General features: G+C 40.4%; 1 long non-coding RNA gene across 1 annotated transcript in view; it reads right to left on the bottom strand.

The window, feature by feature from the left end:
- LOC138984409 (uncharacterized) overlaps positions 1-17,881 on the bottom strand; it is a 53,463-nt gene extending 35,582 nt beyond the window's left edge. Inside the window, exon 1 of the long non-coding RNA XR_011461673.1 lies at positions 17,731-17,881. This is a non-coding gene — a long non-coding RNA (uncharacterized lncRNA). The remainder of the gene's footprint in view (positions 1-17,730) is intronic.
- Between the last annotated feature and the right edge of the window lie 6,941 nt (positions 17,882-24,822).

The following is a 24,822-nucleotide window of genomic DNA, read 5'->3' as shown; positions in this document are numbered from 1 at the left end:
GCCAAGATATACAGCAAATCAAAGAAATTTAAACGTGTGAATTAGCTGCTAATCTGTCAGCATTTTAAGTTTTCCTTCAAATTTCCTACTGAGCATTCTATTTTTCATCACTCTGTGCCTGTGGTGGTTATGAAATTCATAACCAGATTCACAGTATTTACACTGGCAGAGAGAGGTTGGGATTTAGCAATGGAAATGAAAAACAACATTTTTATTCAAGATTTCTTGAATTTACCATGGGGTAGCTCATTTATTTACATCATCTGATGTGAATAGCCAATTCATTGGAAAAGTCCCTGATGCTGGGAAAGATTGAGGGCAGAAGGAGAAGAGAGAATCAGAAAATAAGATGGCTGGATGGCATCACCAATGCAATGGACATGAACTTGGGCAAACTCTGGGAGATGGTGAAAGACAGGGAAGCCTGGCATGCTGCAGTCCATGGGGTCGCAAAGAGTCAGACCAGACTGGGCAACTGAACAACAACATCAATCATTTAACAAGTATAAGATACTCTAATAGTAACACAATAGAGAAGGCTGACCAGGGCATCAGCCAATAAGCAGCAAATTGCCAGCAACTCTACAATCTGTCCTCCTATCTCCTTCTGGCCCCTCAATTTCAAAAGCAAATATACCTGAACCATAAGCCAAAGTATTTCTTAAAATATGAAAACAAAAAGAGATGTAAAAGAATAGTAAACACTGGACATGGTACAATCACTCTTTGTGAGCCCATGGACTGTACAGGCCATGGAATTCTCCAGGCCAGAATACTCGAGTGGGTAGCCTTTCCCCTCTCCAGGGCATCTTCCCAACTTAGGGATCGAACCCAGGTCTCCCACATTGCAGGTGGATTCTTTACCAGCTGAGCCACAAGGGAAGCCCAAGAATACTGGAGAGGGTAGCCCACCCCTTCTCCAGCGGATCTTCCCAACCCAGGAATCAAACCGGTGTCTTCTGCATTGCAGGCAGATTCTTTACTAGCTGGACTATCAGGGAAGCCCATGGTACATCACACGCAAGTCAAATCTGAGAAAACAGTAACACAAAGCATTCTGAAGTACCTAGAGGGAGCTCCAGACAGACTGCCATACTTTGCAGCAGGGCCTCTGTCTCTCAGTGTTTATAATCCAGGTCAGAGTCATCCTAAACTTGTTCTTTCGTCTGCTGTGTATCAGCCTACAAAAGTAAATGCCAGAGAGAAAAGTGCGTAACAGAGCTAAAAGTATGCTTCTCCTGGATGAAACTGAAAATGATAAATGCACGGCTGCAGAGACCAGGCAAAAGTCCTAAATAGATATAATCGTGGGTAGAAAGGATAAAAAACATTGTAACTACTCCATTTAGTAATTACTAATCCAGTACTTTTCTTTGGGTTGAAGGCTTTTTCCTGCCTCTACCACTGATACCAGAGTTTTCCTGAGTTTCAGAAGAAATCGTCGAGATAAAAATTTTCTAACTGGGATGTGAATTTTAAACAAAAATTCTGCCTTGTATTTTTTAGATCCCATGTCCCTTCTGGGAAGACATATTACTAGTTCATGATGAGTGTGTGTTTGTAATATTGATGGCTCACATTTGGGATTATGCCAAATCCAAATTATGTTTATTAAGGCATGTGAACAATACCTGTGTAAGTAATGTTACTTAACTCTAATTTTCTTAGGCTTTCATTACACATATTAATTCAAACGAGAAAATTATGCATGTAGAAAAATATAAAACAAAAAGTTAGTTTGAAGAGAGACATTCTTTCCCACTAAGAATACACTGCCTTAAAAACACATGTGTGTAAGCCTCTGACAGTAACATCCTATGCTCGGTTTGTCTTTTTATAGGATAGAAACAAGTTAAAATACAGGTTAAAGAAGGTTACTAGTGGAATTCGGGGGGGTGGGGAGCGGAATTAAATACTCAGGTTTCTTTCCTTTTTCATAACACAGTTACGACTTAAAGCATTTGCCCCACATCTGAAACATGTAACATTCTATTTGACATGCAGCCACCTCACAACAAGGCTTTGTGTGTTTCCAGCAGTGAGGCTGTTGTGGTCAACAGCCAATTAACCACTTACTAGACACACCTTTCTCCCCAGGGACAAACTGGACTCCCTAACAGACACATTATCTTTTTCGGGAGTGCAAAGTACATTGTAAAGCAGTGAAGCATAATTTCCATGGTGGCATCTAAAGCAGAAAGAGTTCACGCAACTTTGACTCTCAGATGGTATACCAACACCCTGACCACAAGCAAAACACATCTTTGCACATAGTGCTGGGCTCTGTTACTATTCAGCACAGGCTTAGAATACACTCAGGTACTACCTGTCATCAGAGGAGAAACTCCCTTTATGCGGATCGATAAGGTAGAAGAAGCAGGCTCTCTCATGTAATCCATAAGAATTCTGAAACGGCAGTTTAATCTTGGAAGATATGAATGTTCACTTTCCCAATTTTGTGGAAAAATGTTTGTTAGTTCAAACATTTGAACTAACAAAGTTCCAAAGTTTATGCATACAACAGAGGCAAAGACAGAACTAAAATAAGGAGGAGGACCTTGCAGAGTAAGGATCTACATCAACATTCACCTATTGTAAGGTTGAAACAGGGAATGAAGGAAAAGGGGGCAGGGGAATGACAGAAAAGGGAATCACCACTGTCACTACTGAATACAAAAGGGGAAAAAAAAACCCAAGGAAGCCAATATGGAATAGCATGTGAAGAGTTCGCATGCGACAGTGAAGAGTTAAGTCATAACTGGACTGTCAGCTTCACTGAGAGCAGATGCATGCTTACTTTGTTTACCATTAGATCCTCACATCTAGAAGTCAATGCTCAAATAATAAGAAATGTGTTCAATGAATAAATGTTCTGCCTTTGGAAACTGTAATTCTATAGCTGTTGAATCTAAGATTTATATACCCTTTGGGACATTCCCACCAGCTATACCCGCTTCAGAAAGCTCCTTTACACCACCACCATGACAAGGCATTATCTAAACTACCGGCAACCCAGTGCTCATGACAAAACCATTTCTATATTCCAGCAACAACAACAACAAAATCTGACCTTTCTTCATCCTTTCAAGGACAGCAGGGTGCTGGTGGTAATGAACATGAGAAGTTCTAATGAAGCTCATATACAGGGAACAGAAAAAGATCTGTCTAGTCTTTTCCTTTTGAATAAACTTAAGGCATATTATCTATAACTTTCTGTAACTTTCTATCATGTATGCCCTATGCAGAAAGGCACAGGTGGCTCAGATGATAAAGAATCTCCCTGCAATGCAGGGGATTTGGACTTGATCCATTGGTCAGGAAGATCTCCTAGGGAAGGAAATGGCATGGACAACAGCAAATATCTCCAAAGAAAAGCATTATGCTCACTGTCAAGGGCAAATGAACTATGGCATCAGTCAAAGCGTAATGTACCAAGAGAATGCCAGGAGGATAGAGGGCAATGCAATTATGTTTTACTTTACTGAAAAATAATGTTTTAGAAAACATCTTTTTACCTTGGTCTCTTAGCCTTATAGTGGAAACAGCACTTAGCTTGTAAGTCTTCAAAATACATTCTTTCATCCTTTAAAGAAAAACTCTTGAGGAGGGAAGCAGGTCTGCTGTCTATACACATAGCATATCACACTATACAAACTGTCCTGCTTAGAAACTACTCATGTGGCATCTGGTTTTTGTACAAGATGTGGGCTATTTCTACACTGTCACAACAAATTGGAGAATTAAAAAATAAACTATTTTTGGATTGAGATAGAAGGGGAAAAAAACATGCTATGACAGAAAGGCACTGAACCGAGAACCAAGAGTCCTGGATTCCACTCTGACACTGCTGGTGGGAATGTAAGCTGATGCAGCTGCCATGAAAAACAGTATGGAGTTTGCTCAGAAAACTAAAGTAGAATTACTATATGATCCAGTAATCCCACTCCTGGGAATACACCCAAGATAAAACTATAATCCAGAAAAATACATGAACCCCTATGGTCATAGCAGCACTATTCACAGTAGCCAAGACATGGAAGCAACCTAACTGTCCATCAACAAATGAATGAATAAAGAAGATGTGGTGTCTATGTACAATGGAATATTACTTCATCATTAAAAAAATGAAATAATGCCATTTGCACCAACATGTAGGGTCTTAGAGATTATCATACTAAATAAGTCAGAAAGACAAATACCATGATATCACTGAATGTGGAATCTAAAATATGGCACAAATGAACATATTTACAAAGCAGAAACTGACTCATAAGAGAACAGACTGTGATTGCTAGTAGGAACAGGGGAGGGAGAGGGATGGACTGGGAGCCTGTGGTAGCTGAATGCAAATGACTACATTCGAATGGATAAACAAGGTCCTAATGTATAGCACAGGGAACTATAATGCAAATCCTGTGATAAACCATAATGAAAAAGAATATACAAAAGAATGTCTATATGTGTACAGCTAGTCACTTTGCTGTACAGCAGAGATTGGCACAACATTATAAAACAACCGTATTTCAATAAAAAATTTTAAAAAATATTTTAGAATATAACAGAAAAAGAATATACTTTATAATTTCTTTAGAAATAGTGAGAGCAATTGAGAGAAGATTTAGAAAGAATAACTTTTCCATTATAGTGTGCTTATTAAATTGTCTAAAGATGAGGGAAAAAAAAAAAAAGCAGAGTCCTGGATTTCAGGTCTCGCAGGCAGACAAGCTCCACTTCCACTCTGGGTCTCTGCTGCCTTGCTGGCATGAAGAGGGGCCTCAAAGGAAGATCACTAACATTTCTTCTAGATGTCATGTCTCCTATGGCAGGCTCTGCTATACTATCCCCACTCTCACTAAGGGAGAGACATAGAGCTCTCCCTTCAGCAGACCCAGACTTCTTATTTACTCTGACAAATATACCCTCAGGAAATCATGGTAGTCCCCTGAATCATTTTCTGTTTTCCTCCTAAAATGTTCTGGCCAGTCGTTTTTCTAAAACCTTCCCATGACACTAACACTTACTAGTATTAGTCACTTCAGGCATGTCTCTTTTCGACACCATTGACTGTAGCTGGCCAGGCTCCCCAGTCCGTGGGATTTTCCAGTCAAGAATACTGGAGTGGGTTGCCATTTCCTCCTCCAGGGGATCTTCCTGACCCAGGGATTGAGCTCATGTCTCCCACACTGCAGGCAGATTCTTTACACTTATTAAGGAGCAACTATATCCCAGGTATTGTTGAGTGTTTTATAAGACTAACTTCTTTAAACCTCATGACTGCACACTGCTATTCCCAAGTCAAGCATAGGGATCTGAGACGGTGAAAGGTAGAGATATCACAGACCATTTTCAGAGTTCTGTTGAAGTCTGGGGTTGGGGTAAACCTGGGGCTGGGGACCTTTAGACCAAAGGTTATCTACCATTTATGTGGTACCTGACCAGTACACAGCAGATGGCAATGCCCTTACTACTGTGAGTATGTTAGACATCACTCATTTTATTCAGGTATCGTAAAGGCATTCTTCTACAGGCTTCTCTTTATCCATTTGACCAGCCTCTCGGAATCAAGTGGTTTTCCTTTCCCCCTACCACACTGCAGCACCCGGTACTTACGTCTTTCATTTCTCTCTCCTCTTTCTTCTTTTGCCTCTCCTCTCTCATCTTTATCTACTCCTCTTTCTTCTTTTTCAACTCCTCTTCCTTCTTTCTCAACTCCTTTTCCTTCATTTTCCACTCCTCATCATCCTTTTTCCTCTCCTCTTCCTTCTGTTTCCAATGTTCCCTTTGCTGTGCTAAGTGCTATTTTTTGCACTGTAGGTCAGCTTTAATTCACTTTTGTTAGACATCTGTTTCCTTTGAGTAAAAGAAGAAAAAAGTGAATACACAAAATAACTTTTCTGTATTATCATTGCAAAAATCATTCAAAAGGAAATCAAGCTTGAAAATAGAACTTGTGGGCAGTAAAAGATTGCACATCTTAACCTCTGTAGAAGAATCCAGTAAATTAAGTTTGATCTGGTCTCCCTCTACATAAAATCATCCCTTTTCTCGTACACATAAATATCTGAAAAAAATAAAATGTTATAGTCTACTCTGGCCTGAAGAATAATAGCAACTTAGTTTAGAACAGGTAACACATTTTTTCTATACAAGTTTCTTAACAAGTATACAAAAAATAAATAATAAAACAATCAAAAAGAACAATTATTAGACAAGAACGAACCCATTCATCCTCACACGGAGAAAAGAAAATGGGCTGTCATAAACTAGAGAGACATGCCCTACTCAAATTTCTATGGCTCAATAAACATTCCTCCACTGAGCTTGGGCACATAGGGATTTCATTTTGCCCAACATTATACACATCAGTGAGGACAGCCACTGAAGACCTAACATGTTAATCTTCTTTTCCTGTAAAACTCCTCCTGAACTGTCACAGTTAATTTCATCTCCATACAACCTTATCTCTATAAAACTTTTATTTGCATAATGAATGCAATATTGATTAGCCTGGCACTTTCTCTTTTCAATGCAAAAGATGTTTGTGAACACATGAATTAGGAGATAACACCATGACATGATCTTGGGAAAATTTATCTGAAAGAGATTTTTTAATCTTAATGGTGAGGATGATCCTAGTGGTGATGGTACCAGAAATTTCAAATAAAGTGAGTTTGGGAAAGACTCTCATCAATGATCAGTGATTATATTTGTCTCTTTTCTGCTTTCAATTGGAAACTAACAAATGGAAGCACTGAGAAATAAAGAACCCTTCTCCAACCCAACAGGAAATAGGCAATCTCCCAGAAAAAGAATTCAGAGGAATGAAAACAAAGATGACCCAAAATCTTGGAAAGAAAATGGAGGCACGGATAGAGAAGATGCAAGAAATGTTTAACAAGGAGTTTGAAGAATTAAAGAATAAACAATCAACAATGCAACAACTGAAATAAAAAATACACTGAAGGAACCATGGTTGAAAAAGACACATGTACTCGAGTGTTCATTGCAGGACTATTTACAACAGCTAGGACATGGAATCAACCTAAACATCCATCAACAGAGGAATGGATAAAGAAGTTGTGATACATGTGTACAATGGATATTACTCAGCCATAAAAAAGGAATGCATTTGTGTCAGTGCTAATGAAGTGGATGAACCTAGAGCCTATTATACTAAGTAAAGTAAGAAAGAGAAAAATAAATACTGTATATTAACACATGTATAGGGAATCTAGAAAGATGATACTGAAGAACCTATTTGCAGGTCAGCAATGGAGACAAAGACATACAGAACAGACTTATAGACACGGGGGCATGGGAAAGGAAAGGGTGGAATGAATGCAGAGAGTAGTGTGGAAACATACACACTATTATATGTAAAATAGACAGCCAGTGGGAATTTGCTGTATGACTCAAGAAATTCAAACCAGGGCTCTATGACAGCCTAGAGGAGTGGGATGGGGTGAGGGGTGGGAGGGGGGTTTTTAAGCAGAAGGGTACATATGTTTACCTATGGCTGATTCATGTTAATCTATGGCAGAAACAACACAATATCGTAAAGCAATTATCCTTCAACTAAACACAAGTAAATTAAGGGAAAAAATTCACTGGAGGAAACCAACAGAAGAGTAAATGAGGCAAAAGAACGCATAAGTGAGCTGGAAGACAGAATGGTGGAAATAACTGAAACAGAGCACAATAAACAAAAAAGAATAAAAAACAATGAGGACACTCTCGGAGACCTACAGGACAACATTAAACATAACAACATTCGAGTCATAAGGGTCCCAGAAGAGAAGGACAAAAGGAAAGGCCATGAGAAAATATTTGAGGAGATTATAGTTGAAAACTTCCCTAAAATGGGAAGGGAAATAGCTACCCAAGTCCACAAAGCCCAGGAGTCCCCATACAGGATAAACCCAAGGAGAAACATGCCAAGACACATATCAAACTAAGAAAAATGAAATACAAAGAAAAATATTAAAAGCAGCAAAGGAAAAGAAACAAATAACATACAAGGGAACACAAGCCCCAAAGGCTACCAGCTGATCTTTCAACAGAAACTCTACAGGCTAGAAGGGAATGGCAGAACATACTTAAAGTGATGAAAGGGTAAAACCTACAACCAAGATTACTTTTTCCAGCAAGGATCTGGATTCAGATTCAAAGGAAAATCAAAAGCTTTACAGACAAGCAAAAGCTAACAGAATTCAGCATAACCAAACCAGCTCTTCAACAAATGCTAAAGAACTTCTCTAGACAGGAAACACACAAAAACAGAGGCCTACAAAAACAAATCCAAAATGATACAGTAAGCGGTAACAGCATCATACATACCAATAATCACTGCAAATGTAAAGAGCTAAATGCTTCAACCAAAAGGCACAGACTGGCTGAATGTATACAAAACAAGACCCCTATATATGTTGTTTACAAGAAACCCACCTGAGACCCAGGGATGTATACAGAATGAAAGTGAGGGGCTGGAAAAAGATATTCCATGCAAATGGAAATCAAAAGAAAGATTAGCAATTTCATCTCAGATAAAAAAATTGAAAGACCGTTACAAGACACAAAGCCATTATAAATATATATACACCCAACATAAGAGCATCTCAATATGCTAACAACTATGAAAGGGGAAATCAACAGTAACACAATAATAGGGGGGACTTGAACACCCCACTCACACCAATGGACAGATTATCCAGACAGAAAATAAGGAAACCAGGCTTTAAATGATACACTGGACTAGTTGGACCTAATAGATATACACAAATCAATATTTGTTTTCATCCAAAAACAATAGATTTCACTTTTTTCTTAAGTGCACATGGAACATTCTCCAGGATAGATCAGATACTGGGCCATAAATCAAGCCATGGTAAATTTTTAAAAACTGAAATAATTTCCAGCATCTTCTCTGACCACAACAATATGATTAGACATCAACTACAGAAAAAAAAAATTATTAAAAAAACACATACACATGGAAGTTAAACAACATGCTTCTCAATAACCAACAGACTACTGAAGAAATCAAAAAGGAAACATAAATATGCATAGAAACAATTAACAATGAAAACACAACAATGCAAAACCTATGGGATGCAGTAAAAGCAATACTATGAGGGAAGGTTATAGCAATACAAACCTATCTCAAGAAACAAGAAAGACTACCAAATAAACAATTTCATCTTACACCTAAAGCACTTAGAAAACAAACAAAAAACCCAAAGTTAGAAGGAAAGAAATCATACAGATCAAAGCAGAAATAAATGAAAAAGAAATGGAGACAACAGCAAAGATCAATAAAACTAAAAGCTGGTGCTTTGAGAAGATAAACAAAATTGACAAACTGTTAGCTAGACTCATCAAGAAAAAAAGTGGGGGGGAGAGGGAGAAGATGCAAATCAATAAAATGGAGAAAGGAGAAGTTAGAGAAAGTAGAAATGTAAAAGGAGAAGTTACAAAAGATAACAGAAATACAAAGGATCAATAAGATACTATGAGCGACTATATGCCAATAAAATAGACAAACTGGAAAGAGACAAATTCTTACAAATGTTTTACCTTCCAAAACTGAATCAGGAAGAAATAGAAAATAGGAACATACCAGTCACAAATATGAAAATTGAAACTATAATAAAAAAATCTTCCAACACACAGCAGGCCAGGGCCAGCCGGCTTCACAGGCGAATTCTACTGAAAGTTTAGAGAAGAGCTAGCACCTATCCTGCTCAAACTCTTCCAGAAAATCGCAGAGGAAGGAAAACTCCCAAACTCAATCTATGATACCAAAACTGGAAAATATACCACAAAAAAAGAAAGTTACAGGCCAGTATCACTGAACATAGATGCAAAAATCCTCAACAAAATTCCAGCAAACAGAATCCAACAACACATTAAAAGGATCATACATCATGATCAAGTGGGGTTTATCCCAGGATGCAAGGATTTTTAATATATACGCAAATCAATCAATGTGATACACCATATTAACACATTGAAAGATAAAAACCATATGATCATCTCAATAGATGCAGAAAAAGCTTTTGACAAACACCCATTTATGATTAAAAAAAAAAAAAAACTCTCCGGAAGGTAGGCACAGAAGGAATATACCTCAACAAAACAATGGCCATATATGGTCTATCCACAGCGAACATTATTCTCAATGGTGAAAGCCCTCTTTTCATGTCTCTGCTGTTAAAATGAGGCCATCAATATTAGGATATTTTGCTCCATTGTGCTTTTTTTTACTTACTCTTGAAATAAAAATGAAACACAGCAAGAATTTTCTCTAAAATCAGGAACAAAACAATGGTGCCCATTCTTGCCACTAGTATTCAAATAAAAGGAATCAAGATTGGAAAAGAAGTAGAACTCTCACTGTTCATAGATGACGTGATGCTTTACATGGAAAACCCTAAAGATACCACCAGAAAATTACTAGCACTGATTAATGAATACAGTAAAGTCACATATAAAATTAATATACAGAAACTCCTTGCATTCCTATACACTAACAATGAACAATCAGAAAAAGAAATTAAGGAAACAATCCCATTCACCATTGCTACAAAAAGAATACAACTCTTAGGAGGAGACTTCCAGTTCAAGATGGCAGAGTAGGACTTGCACTCTCCTCCTGCAAGAGCACCAAAATCGCAACTAGCTGTTGACCAACCATCCACAGGAGGACACTGGAACCTATCAAAAAAAAAAAGATACCCCACGTCCAAAGACAAAGAGGAAGCCACAGCAAGATGGTAGGAAGGGCACAATCACAATAAAATCAAGTCCTATACCCGCAGGGTGGGTGAATCACAAACTGGAGAACAATAATACCAAAGAAGTTCTCCCACTGTTGGGAAGGTTCTGAACCCCAGGTCAGGCTTCCCAGCCTAATGATCGGACAAAGGGACTGGGAATCCCCAGGGAATCTGACCTTGAAGGCCAGCAGGATTTGATTACATGACTTCCACAGGACGGGGGAAACAGACACTCCAGTCTTCAGTTCAGTTCAGTCGCTCAGTCGTGTCCGACTCTTTGCGACCCCATGAATCGCAGCACACCAGGCCTCCCTGTCCATCACCAACTCCCGGAGTTCACCCAGACTCACGTCCATCGAGTCAGTGATGCAATCCAGCCATCTCATCCTCTGTTGTCCCCTTCTCCTCCTGCCCCCAATCCCTCCCAGCATCAGAGTCTTCTCCAATGAGTCAACTCTTTGCATGAGGTGGCCAAAGTACTGGAGTTTCAGCTTTAGCATCATTCCTTCCAAAGAAATCCCAGGGCTGATCTCCTAAAGAATGGACTTGTTGGATCTCCTTGCAGTCCAAGGGACTCTCAAGAGTCTTCTCCAACACCACAGTTCAAAAGCATCAATTCTTCGGCGCTCAGCCTTCTTCACAGTCCAACTCTCACATCCATACATGACCACAAGAAAAACCATAGCCTTGACTATATGGACCTTTGTTGGCAAAGTAATGTCTGTGCTCTTGAATATGCTATCTAGGTTGGTCATAACTTTCCTTCCAAGGAGTAAGAGTCTTTTAATTTCATGGCTGCAGTCACCATCTGCAGTGATTTTGGAGCCCCCCAAAATAAAGTCTGACACTGTTTCCACTGCTTCCCCATCTATTTCCCATGAAGTGATGGGACCAGATACCATGATCTTCGTTTTCTGAATGCTGAGCTTTAAGCCAACTTTTTCACTCTCCTCTTTCACTTTCATCAAGAGGCTTTTGAGTTCCTCTTCACTTTCTGCCATAAGGGTGGTGTCATTTGCATATCTGAGGTTATTGATATTTCTCCTGGCAATCTTGATTCCAGCTTGTGCTTCTTCCAGCCCAGCATTTCTCATGATGTACTCAGCATATAAGTTAAATAAGCAGGGTGACAATATACAGCCTTGACGTACTCCTTTTCCTATTTGGAACAAGTCTGTTGTTCCATGTCCAGTTCTAACTGTTGCTTCCTGACCTGCATACAGGTTTCTCAAGAGGCAGGTCAGGTGGTCTGGTATTCCCATCTGTTTCAGAATTTTCCACAGTTGATTGTGATCCACACAGTCAAAGGCTTTGGCATAGTCAATAAAGCAGAAATAGATGTTTTTCTGGAACTCTCTTGCTTTTTCTATGATCCAGTGGATGTTGGCAATTTGATCTCTGGTTCCTCTGCCTTTTCTAAAACCAGTTTGAACATCTGGAAGTTCACGGTTCACATATTTCTGAAGCCTGGCTTGGAGAACTTTGAGCATTACTTTACTAGTGTGTGAGATGAGTGCAATTGTGCAGTAGTTTGAGCATTCTTTGGCATTGCCTTTCTTTGGGATTGGAATGAAAACTGACCTTTTCCAGTCCTGTGGCCACTGCTGAGTTTTCCAAATTTTGCTGGCATATTGAGTGCAGCACTTTCACAGCATCATCTTTCAGGATTTGGAATAGCTCAACTGGAATTCCATCACCTCCACTAGCTTTGTTCATTGTGATGCTTCCTAAGGCCCACTTGACTTCACATTCCAGGATGTCTGGCTCTAGGTGAGTGATCACATCATCGTGATCACTCACTTAATACCACTGTATCAGGATTGGTGAACAGAAAAATAACAGAATTCTGTATCACCAAAACTACCATTTAATAGAAAAACCTGTAATCACTTTTTAAAATCCATATGCATATCAGAATTATCTTGGGATTTTTTGAAAAATACAAATGCCCATATACTGCTTTTTTTTCAGCAGAGCTCCAGATATATTTTTAATGAGCAGCCATGTTTAAAAGCCACTGGACTATATCAGGATCTTTTACTTTTATCTAGTTTGTTTTACTTTTTCTATTTCATATTCAGTGCTCCTATTTCATTCACTTTATGTTTTCCAATTTTTCCATCTCCTCTTTTTGATGTTCTTTCTCAAGACTTTATCAAGCATAGTAGAAAAGCCCTTGTATACATATTAATAATATGCATAATATATATATTTAGAAATTTTATGAACTTTTGCCTAAAAAAATTTATGACATTTTGATTCCACTTCTTTGACTATGAATAGAATGCTCGATTTCTATTAAAAAATAGATATGTAACAAGCAACCAAGGTTAACTGTATAGCACAGGGAACTGTAGTCAATATTTTACAGTAACATATAATGGAAATTTCAAAACCAATAATAAGTGTACTGGCATAAATGAATTACAAAAAAAAAGAATTTCACATTTTCAAATTTAGTCAGCTTATTTTTGCTAGTTTTTCAAAATGCCCTATGAACACCTAATAACAACGTACGAGATACAAAATTGGAAATTTATTTGTGTAGGATATAAGATTAATATAAATAGAAATCATTATATTTAAATTATTAATGACATCATTCAAGATGCTTACTTTTTTCTGCACTTGATAAAATATTCTCAGCAAAATGATAATATGCCTATGATTGTATATTTTTTTCTTTTCACTTATATTTCTTCTGATTTTTGCTTTGTGTATCCTCGTTTCTTTGTTGTTAGCTGTCTGATGGTTTATGATGAATACCTTATTTGTGAATTGTTCCTTTTTTCATTACAAATATTCATCTTTGTTTCATTTTAAAATTATTTAATTTAAAAAATACTTAGGAGTAAACTTACCTAAAGACCTGTATGCAGAAAACTCAGACACTGATTAAAGAAATCAAAGACAAGACAAACAAATGGAGAGATATACCATGTTGTTGGGCTGAAGAATAAATATTGTGAAAATGACTATCCTACCCAAAGCAATCTATAGATTCAATGCAATCCCTGTCAAAGTACCCATGGTATTTTTTTCACAGAGCTAGAGTAAATAATATCACAATCTGTATGGAAACACAAGACCCTGAATAGACAAAGCAATCTTGAGAAAGAAGAATGGAGCTGGAGAAATTAACCTAACTTCAGACTTCACTACAAAGCTCCAGTCATCAAGACAGTACAGTACTGGCACAATAGAAATATAGACCAGTGAAAACAAAATAGAAAGCCTAGAGATAAATCCACCCACCTACAGGCACCTTATCTTTGACAAAGAAGACAAAAATATACAATAGAGAAAAGACAGTGTCTTCAGTGAGTGGTGCTGGGGAAACTGGGCAGCTAGTGTGAAAGAATGAAATTAGAATACTTCCTAACACCATAAACACCAAACAAAAACAAACAAAGTAAACAAAAATAAATGCCAAATGGATTAAAGACCTAAATGTAAGACCAGAAACTATAAGACTCTTGGAGGATAACATAGACACAACAGTCTTTGACATAAACCATAGCAAGATCCTCTATGACCCACCTTCTAGAGTAATGGAAATAAAAACAAAAATAAACAAATGGGACCTAATTAAACTTAAAAGCTTTTGCACAACAAAGGAAACTATAAGCAAGGTGAAAAGACAACCCTCAGAATTGGAGAAAATAACAGCAAATGAAACAACTGACAAAGAACTGACCTCCAAACTATACAAGTAGCACATGAAGCTCAATACCAGAAAAACAAACAACCCAATCAAAATGTGGACAGAAGACCTAAATAGACATTTCTCCAAAGAATATATACAGATAGCTAATCAACACATGAAAAGATGCTCAACATTGCTCATTATTAGAGAAATGCAAATCCAAACTCAATGAGGTACCATCTCACACTGGTCAGAATGGCCATCATCAAAAAGTCCACAAACAATAAATGCCAGAGAGGGTGTGGAAAAGGGGGAACACTCTCACCCTCTCGGTGGAAATGCAGACTGATACAACCACTATGGAGAACAGTATGGAGATTCCTTAAAAACCTAGGAATAAAACTACCATATGACCCAGCTATTCCACTACTGGACATATATTCTGAGGAGACCATAACTGAAAAAGATATGTACCTCTGTGTTCACTGCAGCACTATTTAAAATAGCTAGGACATGGAAGCTTGTCCTGTAGTATGTCCAATAGCTAGGACATGTCCACCAACAGATGAATGGATAAAGAAGTGGTAATACAAATATACAACACAATATTACTCAGCTATAAAAATGAATGCATTTGAGTCAGTTCTAATGAGGTGGACGAACCTAAAGCCTATCATACAAAGTGAAGTATATCAGAAAGAGAAAGACAAATAATGTATATTAACGCACATATAGGAATCTAGAGAGATGGTACTGATGAATTTATTTGCAGGGCAGCAGTGCAGACATAGACAACAGACTTGTGGACACAGTTGGGGAAGGAGAGGGTGGGAAGAATTGAGAGAGTAGCATTGTATATATGTAAAATAGACAGCCAGTGGGAATTCACTGTATGACACAGGGAACCCAATCCGTGACACCTAGAGGGGTGGGATGGGGAGGGAGGTTTTTAAGAGGGAGGGGGCATATGTATACCTATGGAGGATTCATGTTGATGTTTGGCAGAAACCGTTGCAGGATTATAAAGTAATCATCCTCCAATTTAAAATAAAAGATTGTAAAAAAAAAAAAAAATATGACAGCTATGGAGTTTCTTCCACTTACTGATTTTTGGATCTATTCCAAACTACTTTGCATCAACTCCTGGATGAATAGGAAAGCTCAAGAGACCACCTCATAAAAGCTTTGGAAAGTACACATTAGAGTAAATGAATGGACCTTTACACACAGTGAAATGGCTTAAAAAGTGGCACCAAATGCAGTGTCAGTGCTGAACTCCATAGGCTTTCCTGAGGGGCTTGCCAGTCAGCCCCACTAAATCTCCTGGCACAAGGAGCAAGGCTTGGGGACATGAGTTATGGAGCTTCCTGGGGATAATGCAGGTCATTGCAAAAGGACTTTTGATGCTCTCAGTTTAAGAAAATAAGAGTCAGAGCTACCTGCTGTTAATTAATACTCATTTCACACACTTATAGCTGGTCTCTCATTTACAACTAGCAAGGGGTTAAAAGCAGATAAATCAAACCCACCTATATGTCTCCTCCCTGTCTGATTGTCAACCAACTCTCCCACCCACCAGCCAACCACAGCTCAACTCTACCCTGGCTTAGGAACACTTACAGTGGTTCTGCCAGAGCTCCATCCAAGCCAGGTCAGTAGACAGACTTTCATGATGTCTGCCTAGTTTGCCCCCTACAGAGTCCATGTTCTGAATTTGTTTTCCATTAGTGACATCCCCCCGGAGAAGGCAATGGCACCCCACTCCAGTACTCTTGCCTGGAAAATCCCACGGACGGAGGAGCCTGGTGGGCTGCAGTCCATGGGGTCGCTAAGAGTCGGACACGACTGAGCGACTTCACTTTCACTTTTCACTTTCACACATTGGAGAAGGAAATGGCAACCCACTCCAGTGTTATGCCTGGAGAATCCCAGGGACGGGGCAGCCTAGTGCGCTGTGGTCTATGGGGTCACATAGAGTCGGACACGACTGAAGCAACTTAGCAGCAGCAGCAGCAGCAGCAGCAGTGACATCCCCTCAAACCTATCTGCATTGCCTGATCCATCTTCCTCTCCTCTGCATCTTAGCAGTTTTCTCCTGTGGTTTTCCAGCTTTACTATCACTGAATACAACCCCCCCTTCAAATCTTTTCTTTCTTTTCTTATCCTCCAATTACCCCTGACAACAGAAATCTCAAAGTTCAAATCAGCTACTCCATGTACTCTGAATGTTTTACCCCCATTCCCAACCCCGAGAACTTTTTTCAAATTTCCACTCTACTGATTTCCTTCTTTTCCCTGGTTCACCATTTATCCCCCTGTTTCACTATGACTCATCTCCATCCCTCCTCCCAGATGTCTCAATTCTCACAACTTGTGTTTCAGCCCATCTTGGAGTTCAGTAAACTCCCATCCTTACCATCCAAGTAAACGAATCAATAGAAGAGCTTAAAACTGTGCCTGGCAAGTAATGAACAGCAAAGAAAAGTTATTTCTTCTCCTCCTCCTCTTTTTCTATTATTATTAGTATTCCTATTTTTTCACCCTGCGAACTCTTTCCCCATCACCACCAATTCCACCCTAATTCAATAACTAAAACCATCAAAAGTTCACTGCAAATGATCTAACTCTTAAAAAAAAAAAAAAACAGAGGGAGGTGACGGAATTTCCTGGTAGTCCCGTGGTTAGGACTGAGTGCTTTCACTGCCAGAAGCCAGGGTTCAATCTCTGGTTGGGGAGCAGAAGATCCCACAAGCTGCGCTGCATGGCCAAAATTAAAACTTTAACAACAACAAAAAAACACGCTCATAGCCAGAGAACAGATTTAATTAATGTCTTGCTGGAAGTGAATACCCTTCGACTTGGCAGGTAACAACAGCATCTACCAGCTTTGCAGACAGCTGAAAATACTCAAACAGCATCCATTCCCCTTCCTCTGCGAGTTAGCTGGTGGCCAGGAGGGGTGCGGCACGGAACGCCTCTCCCAGGGCGGAAGGTGGGCGCCCAGGTGATGCCACTATGACTCTCTCTCTCTCCCTCCTCTGTGCTTGCCTCCTGGCTCAGGTGGGAGATCTGCAGCAGGGGGCTGCCTCAGGGCGCTTTGGCCGCTTTCGGGCGCCGCGGAGCACGCAGGAGTCCCGGGAGGGGGCCGACGCCAAGGTCCGGATGGAGCTGCGGCAGGCTACTACGGCCTGAAGCTCCGAAAGCCAAGGACCCCAGCGCGGGAGGGTGTAGGAGGCGCGCAGAGGCTGCGGCCCGGGGAGTGCAACCCCCTCGCAAGCACCTGGATGCGGGACCTCCCCTCGCGTTTACCTGGACTCGAGCTGCGGCGGCGGCCTGGGCTTATGCTGAGCCAGCCGACGGCTCGGGCTCCTCAAAATCTTCACGGCGACCCTCTACGGAGTAAGACTCTGCAGGCTCCAGGGAGCACTCAGACTGCGGCTCGCCCCGCCCGGGCCAGGTCTTCTACGTCCCATGCTCCGCCCTGGCCACGCCCACTACACCCACACCACACTCAGGTCACGCCCTCTACGCCCCGCGCTCCGCCCCAACCACGCCCTCCACGCCCCCGGCTCCTCCCGACCTGGGCGCCCCCGCCACCCATACTCGACCTGGACTCCCAGGAAGCGGATGGCGCAGAGGACTAAGCACCCTTGTGCTATGGACAGGACTCACCTAAGTGGCTGCAAAGGAAGGGTGTCAGTGTTTTGGGAGCTCCTGTCAACGTGCCAGCAAGGAACAACTTTCACTGCCTGACAACTACTTTAGGTTAGTTGAATAGAAATGGAAAAAAGCGCAGATCCAGCTGCCACACACAAAGACTTAAAGATTTACCTAGTTTTGACCAGAGGGAAAAATACATATTCAGCTTGCCTCCACGACATTGCTTCTTTGAGTCCTAGCTTTTAAAAGCCTGGGTAACAAAACACCCTGCATATGCTAAGTGAAATTAGTCAGTTCGACAAGGACAAATACTGCATGATATCACTTGTACATGGAATCTAAAAAATGTGAGGAGCTACTGAATATAACAAAAGAGAAGCAGGCTCACAGATCTAGAGAATAAATTAGTGGTTACCAGTGAGAAGAGAGGGAAGCATTATAGGGTAGGAGATTAAGAGGTACAAACTATTATGTAAAATAAGCTACAAGACACGGGGAATATAGCCAATATTTTACAACTATAAATGGAGTATACCTTTAAACATTGTGAATCTTGATATTGTACACCTGTAACATACAATGTGTAACCAAGCGAAACCAAATGCTGCCTTCCCAGGGACAGACTCCCTCACCCATATCCTCTGCTTTAGCTCCTCTGATAAGTGCCTAGATGGTAGCAGCTGAGTACATTTCCTGAGTAGTTTTACAGATGCTAAAACCTCCAGGTGGAAGATGCTAACTAGTTCACTACTTCATGACCAGAGTACATAGCCTCCAGGTCTACTGGAGCCTAATATTGTTCAGTGGCTTGGTCAAGTCTGACTCTCTGTGACCCCTTGAACTGCAGCACACCAGGCTTCCCTGTCCTTCACTATCTCCCAGAGTTTGCTCAGACTCCTGTCCATTGAGTCCATGATGCTTAAGGACAATGCCTAACTCTAAGTTAACTCCTGTGACGCGCCCTGTTACCTCGCCATTAACCAGTCGGAGAATTGTGCATGGGGTGGTCATGTACCCTTTGGCTTACCTCCCTCACCTTGCCCATTGGCGATTGCAGGCTTTTTAAGCAGTAGCTGTCCCAGACTCCTTGTATGGTGCCTTCCAATAAACGCTGCACTTTGCTTTACCACAGCCAGGTGTCAGTAGTTGGTTTTACTGCGGTAAGGCTGAGTAACAAATGTATATCAACTACACTTCAATTTACAAAAGAAAAAGAAAAAGATTAATAAAAATCCAGGTAACCATTCTTGGACTCCCCCAAAACTGCCATAACAGTTGAGTTTTATAACCCAAAAATGGAATTTGGGATTGTAAAAAGCAGGTTTGGCCCCATTTTTACACAAGCTTTTCACCATGTTTCTTAGATGTCTATGGAATCACTTCACACATTAGAATGAAAGTAGAGAGCAAGGGCTGTATCTTATTCACTGCAGTATGCCCAATACCTACAACAGTGATGCAAAACAGGTGCTCAATAAATATACGTGAATCTATTTAATTGCCAAGTACTACAGTATTTTCAGGGCTTCCCTGGTGGCTCAGCTAGTAAAGAATCCTCCTGCAATGCAGGAGACCTGAGTTAGATCCTTAGGTTGGGAAGATCCCCTGGAGAAGGGAACTGCTACCCACTCCAGTATTCTGGCCTGGAGAGTTGGACATGACTGAGCGACTTTTACTTCACAGTATTTTCAAAATAAACATAGACCTTATTGTAAATACAATATCAGGTCTATCTATAAAATGGCTTTCTTTGTGCCAATTTTGCCTTGCTAGCAAATTATTGTAAGCATAAGTAAGACTAAAAAAGAGAGACTTAAAATGTCTTTAGTTAGAAGGAATTAAAGGTATTCCAGAAGAAAAATTCTATGAAACAAACACTTGCCACTGCCATATGTTAGATACTTAATAAATGTTAAACTCTACATGTATTTTCCTGTGTATCAGATACAATACTATGCCCATAGAAAATGAATCTGAGTCTCAAAGAAGTTAACTACCTTGCCCAAATTTCACAGCTACTGAGAAATTTCCCTGAGACTGGAATCCCTGTCCACCTGACTCTCCAGTTTATACATTCCTACTTGGTGTTACTGTCTCTCCAATGTGAGGGTTGCTGAATGTCCACGACCTGTAAAGCATTGTGATGGAAGGTTTGGATGGTCCAAAACTGAGGACAATGTAATCCCCTTTCAAAAGTAGGGTTAAAATCCAGTTGAAAGTGGAAAAATGGTTGAAGGCAGCATACAATTAAAGACAAACAAGAAGGAAATGGTCAAAGGAGTGCACTGTGTTAAAAGAACTCAAGTAAGAGCCGTCTGGTGTGAGTGGGGAGATGGTAGGAGGAAATTAGAATTATGAACATGGTTAAAGCTTGAAATGGATAGGTAAGGGTTTTAACAGTAGTAATGCAGAACAGAGAACATTTTTAGGCATAAACAAAGCTCCAAAGAAGAGAAAGCAATATGTGTACTTAACAAATGATGAGTGAGCCAGCTTTTTGGAGCATAACAGACTCTTAGTGGAGCAGATTTGGGCCTTAAGGGATGCTGAAGAGCAGACAATAGAGTCCCACCATTATAGATATTTGAGCAGAAAATGACACGTGGGAAGAGGCATCCAAGGGTGTCTAAGTGTGGGGGACTGGAACATACAAAGGCTGAAGAGACCAATTCACAGTTTTTTGTAAGAATCCAGGCCAGGATTGTTGTTGTTTAGTCGCTAAGTTGTGTCCTACTCTTTGTGACCCCATATGCTGTAGCACACCAGGCTCCTCTGTCCATGGAATTCTCCAGGCAAGAATGGAGTGGGTTGCCATTTCCTTCCCCAGGGGTATCTTCCCCACCCAGGGATGGAAAATGCATCTCCTGCACTGCAGACAGATTCTTTAACATCTGAGCTACCTCGGAAGCCCCTTAGGTAGTGTAGTAATATCATATCTTGTTTTAATCACATAAACATAGGTCAACTATCCTCCAAAAAAAGGTAAACATTAAATGAAAAAACAAACAAACAAACAAACCAAGGATTAATGAGACACAACTTTTGATGGTTTCTTCTGGCACATGCCACTCTAATTTACAATCGTGACCTAGGAGTAATGCTGAGGCACTGGTTACTGCAGTAACAGGAGTAGGGCATGAAGAAATCCTGCCTCCTTGTGGCCATTTCCCACAACAGCAAACTTAAAGATATTGCTTACATTGCAGTGAAATAAGAGTTTTCTTTTTCTCTTTTGCCTTTTGAGTCCCTTTCTACTTTAACTGTTCCTAATCTACAGTCTGAATTGATAACTAAGTTTTCTTCTTTTCAGAACTAACCTATTGGCTGTTTCGAAACAATGCAAAAAGGAAAAAGAATACACGATCCTTACACCTTCGTGGAAATAAATTTTTTTGGAGGAAATAGAAAGATGGCTTTAATCCCCAAGCTGGCAGAGTAAAGAACACAGTAGGCCCGTGCCTCAGGAACTGTGCCCCTGCCATGGGGAATCAAGGAGATGATGATAGTCGGGGCTCACAGTCAGAGGTTGGAGATAAAGAGCAAAGGTGTAAGGATCCTGTATTCTTTCTTTCTGCATTGTTTCAAAACAGTCAATAGGCTGGCTTCAGGTAACCTGGGTCTGGGATTCTGTTCCAGTAGTTAGGTCCATTGTCTTTTGTGGATTGCACTACAGCTTTCTTTCCTTAATGCAAAGAGGGGAAAACAAACTACAAGGGGTGTTTACAGATAAAGTGCTGTAAAGTTAAGCATCAGGATGTGACTAGCATAAAATTAAAAGATAATAGATGCAGAGTGTAGCTCATGCAGAATTGGAGGGTGATAGGTGTGGGATATCCCTGGAGAAGAGCAAGGCAACCCACCCCAGTGTTCTTGCCTGGGAAATCCCATGCACAGAGGAGCATGGCAGGCCAGGCCACGGGGTTGTAAAGAGTTGGACATGGCTGAGCGCCTAAACAACAACAACCTAAATTCCAATGACATTTTTCATAGAAACAGAACAATCTTAAGATGTGTGAGGAACCACAAAGGACCCAGAATAGCCAAAGCAAACCTGAGAAAGGAGAACAAGCTGGAAGCATCTCACTTCCAGACTTTACATTACATTACAAAGCCACCATAAAGAAGTGTGGACTTGGCACAAAAACAGGCACACAGACCAGAGGCCCAGGATAGAGAGCCCAGAAAAGTTCTAAGGGCATGTACTCTTGTTAACTCACAAGAATTAAGGAGCCAAAGACATACACCAGGGAAAGGAAAGTCCCCTCAATAAACGGTGCTGGGAAAACTGGGCACCACGTGCTGAAGAGCAGCACTGTACTTTGCCCACACCACACACACAAAACTGGCCATACACTGGGTTCTCCACACCAAGTCCTTCCCCACCCGGCCCTCTGAAGACAGACACTCCTCAGCAGTCAACCACACACAGGCACCTTTCCCCCACTCTTCCTCACGTTTCTTCACCTTTTTCTTCAGCAGGACCACCTACCAGCAGGTCCTGAGGAGACCAGGCTCCTGTCTGAGTGAACAGGACCCCACAATGTCCCAAAGCTGAAGTCCTGGTGGGTCCTGAGGGATCCTGGCTCCCATTAGCATGGACTTGACCACCCCCACCCTCGAGTTCCAGAAACCAAAGCCAGGGCAGGTTCTCAGGAGATGGGGCTCCCATCAGCTGTGCTGGGAGCCAAGTCCAAAGGCAGAACGCACATCCCCAGGGTGACTCAAGGAGGTGGGCTTACGTTCCCTGCCAGCCAATGGGAAAGCGCAGATCAAGCCACCCTTGCCTTCAGCGGAGGCCCTGCCCCCTGAGGGCAGTTCTGCTGCCTCCATGAAACTGGGGAAAATCAAACTGAAACAGAACCAAACAGCCCATGACTTTTCCAAAATTGTTACAGAACAATTAACTGGAAACCATATGAAATGAAATGACTATAAAATACAAATTTAAAATACAAAATATTTAAAATACTATCAAAATTACTGAAAAACAAAGAAGAAAATCTTCATGACCTTGGCTTTGGTCTGCAGATCATGAGCTTTGAGGTTAGCCCACAAAAAGCAAGTGCATAAAAGAAAAAAATATTGTGGACTTTATAAAATTAAATATTTCTACTCTGAAAGACCTGATTCATAAGGTCAAAAAACAAACCATGAACTGGGAGAAAAATATTTGTAAACTACATACCTAATAAAGCGTCTGGACTCAAAACAGATAAAGACCTCTAAAACAACCCCATAAAAAATTCGGTAAGGATGTGAACAGACACCTGGCCAAAAAAGATATATAGATAGTAAATATCTTAAAAGAATTAGATTGTAAAAACATCATACTATTAAGGAATAACAAGTTAAAATCATGCGATATCACACCACACCTTTTAGGACTGCTAAACTCCATATATATGACAATATCAACTGCTGGAGGGTGAGGAAAAAGAAGTCTCCCTCACTGCTGCTGGCATGTACGTACAGCCACTTTATAACACAGTTGGGCAGTGTTTTCCAAAGCTAAACAATGTAATCCAACAATTATGATTTCAATATTGACTCAACTGCTTTGAAAATTTATCACAAATTCAAACGAGGATGGAATTATGCACAGCAGCATTATTCATAATAGCTAAAATCTTGAAAAAAACAGGATATCCTTCAACAGATGAATGCATAAGCAAAGTAGGGTATAACCATGTCAAGGTGAGTAGAATATGCCACCCCAAAATATGCCTCTCTGGTATAAGGATTGTTCAGTCTAATGAAAAAAAAACCAAAACAAAACAGGAATCTCAGAAAACTAAGAAGTGATTGACCTTTTGTGAAGGACATTTACAAAAGACAAATCTCATATTTAAGGGCTTACCCTCTTTGCACCAGAAATAGAAGGATAATTAAAACCCAAAGAACTTATCAATGGAGAGGTCCTGATTTAAATCTGCAACAATCATATGCTTCTTTACTGTGTTTTGCATGATAACCTGTCATAATGGGCTCCCCCCCCTTCCCCAAGGTCTTTCTTTTATTTTTATCTGAAATGGTATTTGAGGTGATGGCTTTGGACATTTCAGGAAGTGACTCAGGTTTCCTGGGTAGCTCCCTTATACACATGACATATACAAGTTATTAAACTTCTGTTTTTCTCCTGGTGGTGTCTCAAACTCTGCTACAGTGCTTTTATAAAGAACGGGAAAATGAAGCTGGGCTCCTGAAGGCTGCTCCTTCTGGTCTAAGCTGCGTCCATCAATGTCACAGTGAAAAGAAAAAAAGAGGAATGATTTTCTTTTCTTTCCTGAGAACAGAGAAGATAAAGAGAACACTGAGCAGCCCTGATCCCTCCTAGATTTTACTTCACTGTTCCTAATCTGTAGTCTGCAAATAAACTTGCTTTTCTGTCCCCTAACTGCATGAGCTACATCCTCCACCTATTTTCCTTTAACTCCATGCTACTTACAACCTGGTGCTTACTTTTACAGCAGACCACCCCTTGTAGTTTTCTTTCTTTTTGCATTTCAGAAAGAAGGCCACAGGGCAATAAACCAGAGACAACCAGACCTAATTACCAGGCTATCTGATACCGGCTCTGACTTTTGTGGGTTCCTATTGTTGTTGTTGTTTTATAATTTTATTTACTTATTATCTACTTTTGGCTGTGCTGGGTCATCATGCTGCGCGGACTTTTCTCTAGTTGAGGAGAGCAGGGGCTTCTCATTGCAGTGTGAGGGCTTCTCATTCAACTATTGAGCCTTT

The sequence above is a fragment of the Bos mutus genome, chromosome 21 (genome assembly GCF_027580195.1).
Source record: "Bos mutus isolate GX-2022 chromosome 21, NWIPB_WYAK_1.1, whole genome shotgun sequence".
Classification (NCBI taxonomy): Eukaryota; Metazoa; Chordata; class Mammalia; order Artiodactyla; family Bovidae; genus Bos; species Bos mutus.
This window is presented reverse-complemented; position numbering and strand designations above follow the sequence as displayed.